Source organism: Panicum hallii, chromosome 6 (genome assembly GCF_002211085.1).
Source record: "Panicum hallii strain FIL2 chromosome 6, PHallii_v3.1, whole genome shotgun sequence".
Taxonomy (NCBI): domain Eukaryota; kingdom Viridiplantae; phylum Streptophyta; class Magnoliopsida; order Poales; family Poaceae; genus Panicum; species Panicum hallii.
In genome coordinates, this window is record NC_038047.1 from 42,226,544 (window position 1) to 42,238,844 (window position 12,301).

Below are 12,301 nucleotides of genomic sequence, written 5' to 3' on the forward strand. Positions count from 1 at the left end.
CATTCCGTGGTAAACGAACGCAGCCTAAGTGGGTATCAGGAACACCCTCATGGTGTGCGCTTTTCAATCAGTCATCGAGATAGTGTGTACGAATAGCGATCACCGAACTGTTGATAGGCAGGTGAGGAGTAACAACACCCCTCCACTGGTGCAGGTGACAACATGTCGCCATGTTCAGACGATCGGTACGGTGCCCGATACCCCTGTTTGTTTACTGAAAGACTCGAACGAACAACCCATAGCTGCGTTGGTGACAGATTCAGAGCACGGCTCTCAGCTAGACTCACACAAGCACCTAGACACCTGTCAAGCACACGCACACGCCGAACGCGTGCTCGCGGCCGCATCGGTTTGAGGTGGCTCCTGATTTTTATTTTTATTTTTTTTTGAAAAGTTCTCCTGATTTGTTTTCTCCAACAGCAACCGCTGGACCATGGTCAGCTCAGGCTCAGCTACCCCCCGATTCCAGGCGCATGTGAGGATGTACTCCACTGCTCCTAGCCCAATGACCAGACCAGCATGCTCGAGGTGGGCATGGCAACAGGTAGCATTTGCACGCCACACTGATTGACTCACGCTCCCCAGGCCCTGCTGCATGTTCCGCAGAAAAAGAAACCCCCTCTCCGTCGGCGACGAGGCCGGCTTCCCTCCATCTCCGTGGACGGATGGGTGGCCGTGGATGGATGGGCTCCGGCCTACGCGGTACGAGGGATCCGGCTGGATCCCGACCAGCTCAGACCTAACATGGACGGGGGGCGCGGCCAGCCAGCTGCCCCCGAGTACTGCTGGTACGCTGCAGTCTGTTGGCGCCGATGGTTGGGGGGTCCCCGGGCCCGGCGTACGACGAGCGGATCGTATCCGTATCTCGAGACGTACGCGCCTCATTCAATTTCGCGCAAAGGTTGGTCGGCTTCTGCGTCGTCGGCCGGTAGCGAGCGTGACCAGCGGAGAGAGGCCTCTACTCTCTAGCCAGCAGCAGGTCTGTCTGTTCGACTGGTCATGGCTCACAGGGCGGGCCAGGAGAGCGCGCCAGAGGCCTAGAGCTCTAGGCATGGCGATCCGCGTGGCAGCGTCCAGCTTGGTGCGCGGGAATGGAGGTGAGAACGAAAGCACAGTGGGTGGATGGCTCGGGTCCAAGTCCTAGTCAACCTCGGCTCGGCTCGGCTCTCGTCGCTGACCGATTCCTACCTGCCAAGCGCGGCCGAATGGTTTATCCACACACACACACACACACACACACACACACACAGTGCAGCTCGCGAGTCCTCATCAACGCGACACTATTTGGATCGCGCAGGCGCAAGTTGCGCGGAAATATCCGGCCTGTTACGGGATCGAGTTCCGTGTAGGCGGCCGCAGGGCAGACCCGCACGGCGGCGTCCTCCTCCAGGTCGCCGTTCGAATTCCGGCCGGCCAGCCGGACCGGAGTACCGGACGTCCGGACCCAGGGCTGCATCTCGCGTCCCAAAGCGGGGGAAAATATGGTCAGGTCACAGAGCCCACGCAGAGGACGTACGGCCCTGGAATGATTGCGCTTGGGCCGGCCCCAGCCCGTACCCGCCGCCGCGAGCACGTGGCTCGCGGCGCCGAGCGCCCGGCATCGCGTCGCGTCGCACGGACGAGTGATTGCGTGCCGTGCCGGGGCGCGCCCAGCCGGCGCCGGCCGGCCGGTCGCTCGCCATCGCTATCCTTATCCTGTCGCCGCCGCGCCGATCGACGTTGCGGGGCACGGCACGGCTTGGGGTCACCGTTCACGTTCACCCTCGGGTGACGTCTCGGCGCCCGTGCCCGCGCGCGCCGACGCCGGCACGGAACGGCCCGGTGCCGAGGCCGGGGGAAGCGAGGCCAGCCGCGCCATGTGACGAGCGACAGGGGGGTCGGGGGGCGGGCGCCGCGCGGGGCAGGTCACGTCGCGGCCGCGCGAGCCGCGCCGCGGAAGCGTCGAGCCCGGCTGCCGCTGGCCGCCCGGCTGGAGCGGACGCAAGCGCAGGGGCCGTTCCGTCGTTCGCGCGCGCAGGCTGGCGTCACGTCACGTCACGCGCGGCGCGGGGCGGGGCGGGCGGTGCGAGGCGACGGCGACGGCGTGCAGGGAGACGGCGACGCGCACGGCATATGCCTCGTGGCGGCGCCTCCCCTGCTGCTGCTACTCCGCCACCACCCGTCGCGACGCGACCGGCAACGAGCGCTCGGGGAATACGACCACCCATCCCGTCGACGGGAACCATGTGGCCGTACATGTCACCCGGCGATAGGCGGCGGGAGATACGGCCGGCGATCGTCGACGTACCTGCAGCAGGAGGAAAATGTTCGGGCTGGGCCGCCGGCGACTCGCGGCCGCGGACGCGCCATGATTGCTGGGAATCCTCGCACCGGCTGTGCCCGGGGAGACGGCGTTCTAGAATCCGGTCCGGACCCAGACCCGGATGCCACCAAAACTGCTCTCTCGCTAGCTCTCGGTGGAACAGAAATTTGCAAAGTCCCTCATCTTTTACGAAAAAAATTGAGTTTTCAAAGGTGGTGATAACTACTCTGCCCAAAGATGTTTCCCAGCAGTCAAGGGTTGGTTCGTGTGTGAAAGTAGAACCGGTTGGCTGCTCGACGAACCCAGACGTATTTCATACCCAACTACCATAACATCTGATGAGATCGAAATCCAAATCCTCGCGTAGCCTTCAGGGCGAAGGCTGTGTCTACTAGTGGCGCGCTCGCACCCGTCTCCATCTCAACCCACCCATGATTATCTTGTTCCCAAAAAGCCAGGTCGTCGGGCCCGGAGCTAGGAGCACGGCCGTTCGTACACGTGGCGCGTACGCTGCACGCAGGCGTGTACGCCGCCTAGAAGGCTAGAACGACGGCTGGGCCGGGTCCGCCGGGATGACGACGGCGAGGGGGAGAGAGGGAGAGGTAGCCGGCCGGTACGTCGTACGTGGGCGTGAGGCGTACGAGCGGAGACGGACGCGGGTGTCGACGTTCACGGGGGGGCACCGGCGAAAGGAACGGCCGACGCCGGCGTGCTTGCGTGCGCGCCGCCCGGCGGCCGCGGCCCGGGGGACTAGATTACCTCGTCGCCAATGGGCACGGCGCGGGCGCGTCAACGCTTTCCGCGGGTGGCTGGGCCGGGGATTGGGCGGGGCGGGATAACCTCCGGGGGATTAGAATACGCGGGCGCCTAGGAGAAGCGTAAACAAGGGCGTCGTGACATGAGAAGCTGATTAGCTATGGAGCTCGTGACGGGGGAGGGCGATTAGGAAATCGCAGGGAGGGCAAGGGGTGATGGCGAGTGGGCAAGTGGGGGCCACTTGCAGCTCAGCAAGGTACGTAATTTATTTGACGACGTGAACTGCTTTTTTTTTCTTTGTAAGATTATAGTGATTGTTTCAAAGATTTATTATCGTAGGGTAGAAACAAAGTGCATCCTGCCAACAGTGATCGGCGTCGCGTGACGGTAGCACGGCTTTAAAAGAAAAATAGGCTTTTGCAGAGAGGAGAGTGTGGTGTTCGATGGCACTGTCACGCTCGAGCAAACATTATGAATTGTAGATCTAGAAGGAAAGGACCATGCTTCCTTGGGTGGACTCGGTTTAGAATAGTCCTTCCTCCGTAGGTCAACTTCACTAACTCTAACCAAATTTGCAATAAAATACACCAATTTTTAGTTTGATCAAATCTACCACAAAATATGTCGGTACCATACATTTATTTTGTTTTTGCACGGTAACACATTTTTTTATAAACTTATTAAAAATAGATAACCTTTTTAGAACGAAGAGAATACTGTTTGATTGGAAATTTGGAATAAGGCAGCATTCGAAAAGATATGACAAACTGTAGTAGGAAATAGCAAGTACAACTCCTTGCAAAGAAAATGCCAACACACGGAAATCGTTGGTTAATGCATACACAAACTGGAAATGCACACTTCCGTTTCGTTTTTTTTTAAAAAAGACCACCACTATTATTGTTCAAAACAGCAAGCTCGCCCCTTTTAACTCTCCAAATCAGTGGGAAAAAAATTCAATCCGGTAAGAGTAAGTAGATCACAACGCCATGATTAGCAGCAGCAAAAGAAAAAAGAAAAAGAAAAATGGTGCGATCCGCAGCAGTAGCATCGCTGCCCATTTCAAAGGGGCCCAAAGAATATAAATTATTTTCCTCGCGAGCCAACTATCTCTTGACACCACCCTCTCTCTCTCTCTCTCGCTTAAAAAAACCCAAGAAGCCAGTGCAAGATTTGATCGGGCGGCTGAAGCGGACGCTGTTTTGACCATGCGGTTCGGCTAACCGCACATGCGACGGTCGGTAAACGCCAGGCGCCTCGCCGAGACAGGGCCTCTCCCCCCACGGGGCGTGTACCCGCAGGAAACAGACGTGAAGGAAAAGAAAGAAAGAAATAAAATGGACGTACGGACCACTTCCCGGACCTGTACTTTTCTAATCCCCCGGTCGACCAAGGACTTCTATGATTGCCGTATTATATTTCACAATGATGATAGCCATGTAGCCTTAGCACTGTACTATGTTTTTCTTTTTTTTCTTTCATGGCGAGTATGGCTACGCGCACACAAAGAAATGATGGAAACCTGTGGGTGGGGGTGCCAAGTGTCGTTAAACACGGCCGAGGCGGCGTTAGGCCCTCTTTGGAAGCGAGGATTAGGATTCCGTACCAATTCCGTGGGAGCTCCAATGCGTATTTCTCAAAAAGTTGTGCGCCAATTAAATTTCCTTTAGCTGAGCTTAGTTTTGGTAATGAGCTGTCAGATCACTGTTGCCATCTTACCAAATCAGCACAGTACCAAGCTCCACTGTTGCTCCGGAATCGCTGGGGAAAGAAAGCCGGATTTTTACCTTCTTTTCCGAGGCAGCAGCTGCTGAATAGCAGCTGACGAGACTCAGAACCGGCGACGAATAACGGCGAAAGCTTCATAATCCCGTCGCGATCGCGGCCGTCGCATCGGCGGGCAGAGCACAATCCGCAGCGCTCGACGTTTCCCCAGTTGCGAGATGGGATCCGCCCGCAATTTACAAAGGCGGGGGCCGTCCTGTCCGAGAGAAAAAAGAATAGGGGCAAAACGTACCTGTACGGTGGGCCCATGTCCTAGGCTCGCATCGAGGGTTGGTGAAGGCGAACCGTAGACCGCGAGAGCATCTCCAAGTGTGGCTAAAAACCATTCCTAAAAATCTGTTTTTGGCTAAAAAACTAAAAACCAGGTCTACAACAGTAGCCCAATCACCTGCCCAATTTTTCCTCGCGCCCAAAACCAGCGTCATCCCGAGCCGGATTTTCGCCAGCGCTCGGCGCTCCCAATCTCAAAATTTACCGCCGATGCCCGCGCATTCTCGGTTCCTGCGCGCCTCCTCGCGTTTCCTCGCCTGTTTTCCCTCCCTCCTCGCGTCATTTTCTGTACAAGCGCGCCGCTTCCCATCCGTCCTGGTGGCTGATTGCCGTGACCCTCCTTCCCTTCGTACAGGTCGCGTTGGCCTGCCGGCGCAGCCTCCGATCCATCCACGGCGACAGCTCCCCTCCGTCCACATCATAGCTCCCGTCTGTCCAACGGCGCCAGATTCCCTCCGTCCACGGCGGCGTCTCCCCTCCATCGACGAAGACGCCTCTTCTCCGCCCAGCGCAGGCTGCCCTTTTGAATCGGAGTTATTCCCGTCGCTGGTTGTTGGATCCCCTCCCTCGACTGTCTGAAAATAAACTGGTTCCTATACAGCATATGAATATCTGCTTCTATTTTTATCTCCATGATTATTTCTTGAAGTTCCATTATTTTAATATTTGATTGACTCCATCGTCACGTGTCAGTGTTGAGTAGGAGACATTATTTGACAGAACTAATCTATCAAGTATCCCTTTGTTAGTGTAAATATCAAATTTGCACTGACTAGATGTTTTGATTTTTACTGTAACAGGTGTTTCACCTACTGCGAGGATTGTACTGATTAGCTTGCCGTAGCCACTAGTAACTGAAGTTAACACTAATGCATGATTGGTCTGATATGATGGGTTTGTGATGCAGTAATACTATATTTGCCTTGTTTATTTCTGAAAGTTGAGTTCGAACTTTGAAAGAGAGTATGATTTGCATGCATGTTGTCTGTTTGAATAGAAAGCAATTTGGTTAGTTGTGCTGCATTAGAAGTCCAAATATTGATTCAAACAATGGTCAAATTAGAGTAGAGTCTATCTGTTGGTTCACAGCTTTGCGTTTAAGATGCATCACTTTACCATAAAAACATTTCACTACATTACAGTAATTCTGCTGCACTGTTTCCTTTTGTTCATGGCTTATTTGTTATGGCTTCTAGGCTTTTACATTCAGTGAGATTGACAATCGAAGGATAGGGATACTTTACTAACATACTGGAGGGAAACGGTATCCTGAATTTGGATGATTTGGGTAGCCCACAAGAGGAGCAGCAAACACCCGTTGTTAGAAGAACTCCTTCAGCAAGGCCAAACCAGAAAAGGGCGAAAATTTTTAACGAGGATAGGGATAAATTACTTGTGTCGGCCTGGTTGAACATTAGTACAGATCCCGTGCAAGGCACTAATCAAACTAAAGGTTCATTTTGGACGAGGGTTTATGAGTACTACCACTCAAACAAAGAATTCACATCAAATCGCACTCAGAGTTCACTTTTACATCAATGGAAAGGTATTCTAGTGAGTGTCAACAAGTTTTGTGGATGTTTAACCCACATTGAGGGTAGAAATTAGAGTGGGGTTACTTTTCAAGACAAGGTAAAATTAATTATTTGATTTTTCATCACGTTTCTTCCTACATTCAGATATGTGCTAACTACTAACTACATTAACCCAACTTGTGCAGCTTATGCAGCCAATGGCTTTCTACAAGGCTGAAGACTGTGAGAACAAGTCATTTCAATTATTGCATTGCTGGAATATACTGAAAAATCGAACAAAGTGGCACGACAAGCAGAAGGAATTGGCAGCTGAGAAGCAACTTGGTAACAAAAAATAAAAGACAAACACAGATTCAAGTCCAAGAAAGTCCACCCCGATCGATGTTGACAGTACCAACTTGGATATCACTGAGAATAGACCTCCAGAGACAGATGTACGGAAAAGACCAATGGGTAAGAAGAAGGTAAAAGAAGCATTGTGGCGAGGTGGAGCTAGTGTGGAGGCTTTAGACCATTTGTGGGCAAAAAAGGAGAGTGATGCAGAGAAAGAATAGAAGAAAGAGGAGATATACAACCAATCATATACACTAGAGAAAGAGAGGTTTGAGCTAGAAAAGAGAAGGGTTGAAGTTGAAGAAGCAAGGGCTGCAAATGAGGCAAAAAGTCTCGAGATAAAGGAAACTGAATTGGAGCAAAATAAAATTAAATTGGAGCACAAGAGAATGTTAGACAAAAAGGGAATTATGATTATGGACATTGTTTCCATGCCTTTCCTGCAGCAGCAATACTACAAGAGCCTACAAGATGGGATCATATCTCGTAGTGTTTCAAACTAGCTCAAGTGGACAGGTTCCTTTCTCACAATATTTTCTTTTCAGATACCTCACTTATGAATATGCTTGCATTGCTACAATCTTATTACATTTGTATGTTGCATCATTTTAAGTTTGGTCAACTCCAAATAAAATTACTGCTCTTCGGGCACAAGTGAAGATGTGGAGATGTCCTCATCGCCATGTGTTATATCTATTTTTCAGTTTGTTAGATTTCCAATTTACCTTGAATACAATTTGAGTACTCGAACTATTTCCTTTGATTTCCGATGTGTCATCAGTGTTAGCTGGATGTGGATGGAACACTTGTTTTGCTTCGCTTTGCTGTTTCAATTGAACTATTGTGAAACAATTGCTATACGACAAGTCGCCACATAAGCGCTGTTTCTCTTATTTATATCAAGATCAGGATATATTATTAATCATATTGGCAACATAAGATTTAAGAAAGAAAAAGTTCTATTTATTTCTTCTAGAGACCACACGTTGCTAAAATACAAATTATTGTTCATAAAAAATAATAATGATAGGAGGTGAGTATCAATAAATAAAACTTAATATTCATCTGGATGATGTTGCCATAGGTGCTCCACTAGGTCTTCTTGTAGCTGGTGGTGAATTTCGTGGTCTCTAATTTTTTTTGTCGCAAATAAATTCGTCAAGATCAAGATTGTGCTCATGGGAAGGTACCATATTTTCTCCACCGTATTCAAAATGATCATTAGGGTCCACTTCCCTCTCGTCTTCAATAATCATGTTATGTATAATGATGCAAACTTTCATGATGTCTTCTAGTGTCGCTTCATCCCAAAATCAAGCTGCACCACGCACAATGGCGAAACGAGATTGTAGAACTCCAAAAGCTCATTCCACGTCCTTCCTTATTGCTTCCTGTGTTTTAGCAAAATACTTTCTCTTATTGCCCTATGGTTGTGGTATGGTCTTCACAAACGTGGCCCAAGATAGATATATGCCATCAGCAAGATAGTAACCCATTGTATAATTGTGGCCATTTATGCTAAAATTCACTTGAGAAGCTTTACCTTCAGCTAGCTTCGCAAAGAGTGGAGAGCGATGAAGAACGTTGATATCATTATGAGACCCAAGTAAAAAAAAAAGCGTGCAAATCCAAAGACCCTTGGAAGCAATGGCTTCTAAAATTATTGTAGGTTCGTGCACATATCCTGAGTACATATCTTGCCATGCTGAATGACAATTTTTTCACTTCCAATGCATGCAATCTATGAACCTAGCATACCAGGAAAACCTCTTTTCTCTCTAAGTGCAAGCAGTCGAGCTATGTCATCCTCATTAGGTGATATCAAGTACTCATCTCCAAAATTTTCAATAACCACAGTGACCAATCTTTTTAGACTCTCTATAGTAGTACTCTCTGCAATACGGACATACTCATCTGCAGCATCTGCCGGTACTCCATAAGTTAGCATACGGAATGCAGCCGTGACTTTCTGGAAGCAACTTAATCCAGATATATTGGCTGCATTTTTCTTCTTCATAAAGTACTCGTCATGAGCTTCTACAGCATGCATTATGCGTAAAAATAGATCACGAGTCATTCTATACATGTACAAATAAAGAAAAATAAGACATCCATTTTATAATTTACAATAGGGATTAACTAAACCAATCTAATACATACGAACCTCCGTCGGAATATAGTTGGGGTATAAGTTGGATCATCCGCTAAGTAATCTTGATACATTCTCACATGCCCTCCTTCTCTATCCCCATACATGACAATATGTTCTGGGATAGAACCACCATGTGTTCCGTGTAGGCTGCGAATGACTTCCCACGATTTCCGCAGCAGAGAGAATGAGCTCGTCATCGTCGGCCGACGAGGATTCGTCCAATAGACTTTGAAAGAGGGATGGATGACGACTCATGGCAAAGCTGCTCTTGCCAACGCACTTGCGCCCCTGCCCGCTCTTGGCTGATGTGCGCAGCTGGCCGCAAAGATTGATCACGATGATTATTCTACCGGAGCCAGGTTCTACGAGATCAAGAGCTAGGGAGATGCATAGTATGGAGTTGGCTGCGGCGTGCTGGGTCAAGGCATGGGAGGTGAGCGTCCGGTAGAAAAGATCCGTGATCAGAAAAAGAGGCCAATAGGAGCCAAAGTTTGTTAGGATCCGGTGAAAAAAATTAGGATCTGGACCCACTCTAGGTGAGGTGGCACCATTTAAATTTTTTGGGCATCTATTTTTGGAAACTGTTGAAGAAGGTGTTATTTTTTACTCTCAATATTTTTTGGCAAGGTCCCAAAACATGATTTTTTAGGCTTATTTTTTTGGCACTCTCGGAGATGCTAGCGTCAGCACGGGCTTAGGCTTACCCATCTGCAGTAATTTTTTTAGCAGCAAAACATTTACTGCTGCTTTGTTGTATGCGTACAGAAAAAAAGGGGTGGAAATGTGTCTGGATTAGAAGAGAATAAGTAGTGTCGGAATTGGAGATGGGAAGCCGAATCCTACAATATTGATGCCTAGCTTTTAGACAAAGATCACTAGTTTTGGCATCCTAATGTGTGGCCGCGGATGGTGTATGGCCGAAGTGTTCTTTTCTGTGTCCCAGAGAGCTTCACGTCAGTTGCATCCTTTTTATACGTTCCCGCCCTTAAGTTTATTATTTGATCTTAAGTAAGGTTCCTCGGATTAGTAAGCTTTGAGACTCACCATGACAGTCTAGCACTTGATAAAAACTTTGCAAAAAATTTAACACACTGTTGCCATGCACCAAAGTTATTTCTCAGAACTAAAAACGCGCATACAGTTTTATCTGGCTAACAAAAGTATTTGATACGTTTTCTTTTGTGAAAAAAGGATTTTTGCTACTCCCAGCTTCTACGGAAGTAAAGTTTTTATTTTCCAGTAGCAAAAGCAAAGCATCAGCAGGGGCGAGGCTAGTTTAGAGAAGATCCTGGTGCCGGACTTCATCATTTATAAACTGGCAACAAAATTTTCAAGCAAGGTTTCCATAAACAACACTATAGTTTGATTCGGACCCTGGTGCATGTGCAGCATGATGAGTGAAACGTGGCGTCGCCCCTGAGTATCAGTAAACTAACAGCGAAAAGAGACGAGACGAATCGAGCTTGATAAACACGCAGCGACCATGGACGAAGAGAAACCTGGTGAGCTGAAGACAAAACAAGATTGATAAACACACAACGACCATGGTTTGGTAAAGTAATTTCAGCGTTCCACTGCGAAAAGCAACCACTTGGGTCGATCAAATCTCGGTTGGATACAAGTTCTTGTCCAATCTTTATTCATCCACGTCCTCGCTCCCTCTCCAGCTTCCCGAAAGATTGCCATTTGACCGCATAAACCATTTGCCTGTTGCCTTATTTTTACTCGAGGGGGAGTACAGTCCAGTGCAGTGGCAACCTTTTCGTTGGCAGATAAGGACTCGCGCCGCACGGGCCCGCCCCGCCCCCGGCAGCCGCACGGCCACTGACCCCGCGCCACGCGTGGCGCCTGCGCGGCAGAGGCCGGGCTCCGACCCGCCGGCGCCGGGGAAGGGAAACGAGCCGGGGCCGGGGGGCAGAAGCGTCCGAGCGCGTATAGACCCCGTGGACGGGCTCGGGCGGCTGGCGGCTGGCGGAGGAAAAGGAATCCGCCGGGAGGACAAATAATTGAGGCCGGGCGCGGGCCCCGCGCGTCGTCCTCGCGCTCCACCACGGCATTTCCATCCCCGTTCTGCCCCTCGGGCGGGCCGTCCCGCGACGAGCTGACGGCTGGTGCGAGTCTCCCGTCTCACCGTCAGATAAGCACGCGCCCTTGCACAGTTGAGTGTGCTAACGATGCTTGATGTGACGGGCAAGCACTACGCCGGTGGTCGCACGGTGAATCGGCCGTGGGGGTGACGAGTGGGCAGCTGTGCTTCCCGATTTGGTGTTCGTCGAGGGTTGAACGCTCTTCGGCCACTCAGTTCATGTATTGGGTCAAAGGTTGCAGCATGGATGTTACGAGGCATAATGGGTTTTTCTGGGAGAAAAACACAAGGAAATGCAATAAATTATACATTTGCTGATTTTCTGTGGCTTAGGATCTAAATTTTCTTATTTATTTACTTATTAGCCTCACCACAAATCTTATGTTCTATTCTTCTCACGCCCGATACTCTATTAGACACGCTAACCATTAGCTAGCTCGCGCCTTGTGGATCAAGAAAAGGAAAAGCTTATTGGCAAGATCGAGGGCTGTCGCACTCGGGGTAGAAGGCGGGGCTGGCGACTACGGGTCCGTTTGTTTGAGCTTAAATAAGCTGTAGATTATACAAACCAACTTAAATAATTTGTAAAGGAAATAAACAGGCAACTTATTTGCTCAGATTATATAATTTAGAGTCAAAAACACCACAATCTCATAAGCTAGTCAAGTGGAGCTTATCTCAACTTATTTCTACCCAAAAGACCCACTACCCATGGCAAAGAGGAACAAATTACCCGTAATTGCCATTGGGTCCCGCCAGCCCACTCCCTCCTCCCCTCCCCACGCGCCCCTCTCCCTGGCTGGCTCCCCACGCACCCCTCTCTCTGGCTCGCTCCCTCCTCCCCTCCCCACGCGCCCCTCTCTTCCTGACCTTCAAAACTGCTAATGTTGTGAAAATAGTAAGCAAATGAATAAGTCTAGTACCAAAGGGCATTGTTGTCTTTACACGTCTAGGACAAATAAGCTAGACCCAAATAAGCTAGGCAAACAAACAGCGAGACTTAGCTTATTTAATCTAAAAAAATAAGCTAGATTATATAAGCTAGCTAATACCCTCGTTTGTATAATCTATAAGCCCAAACA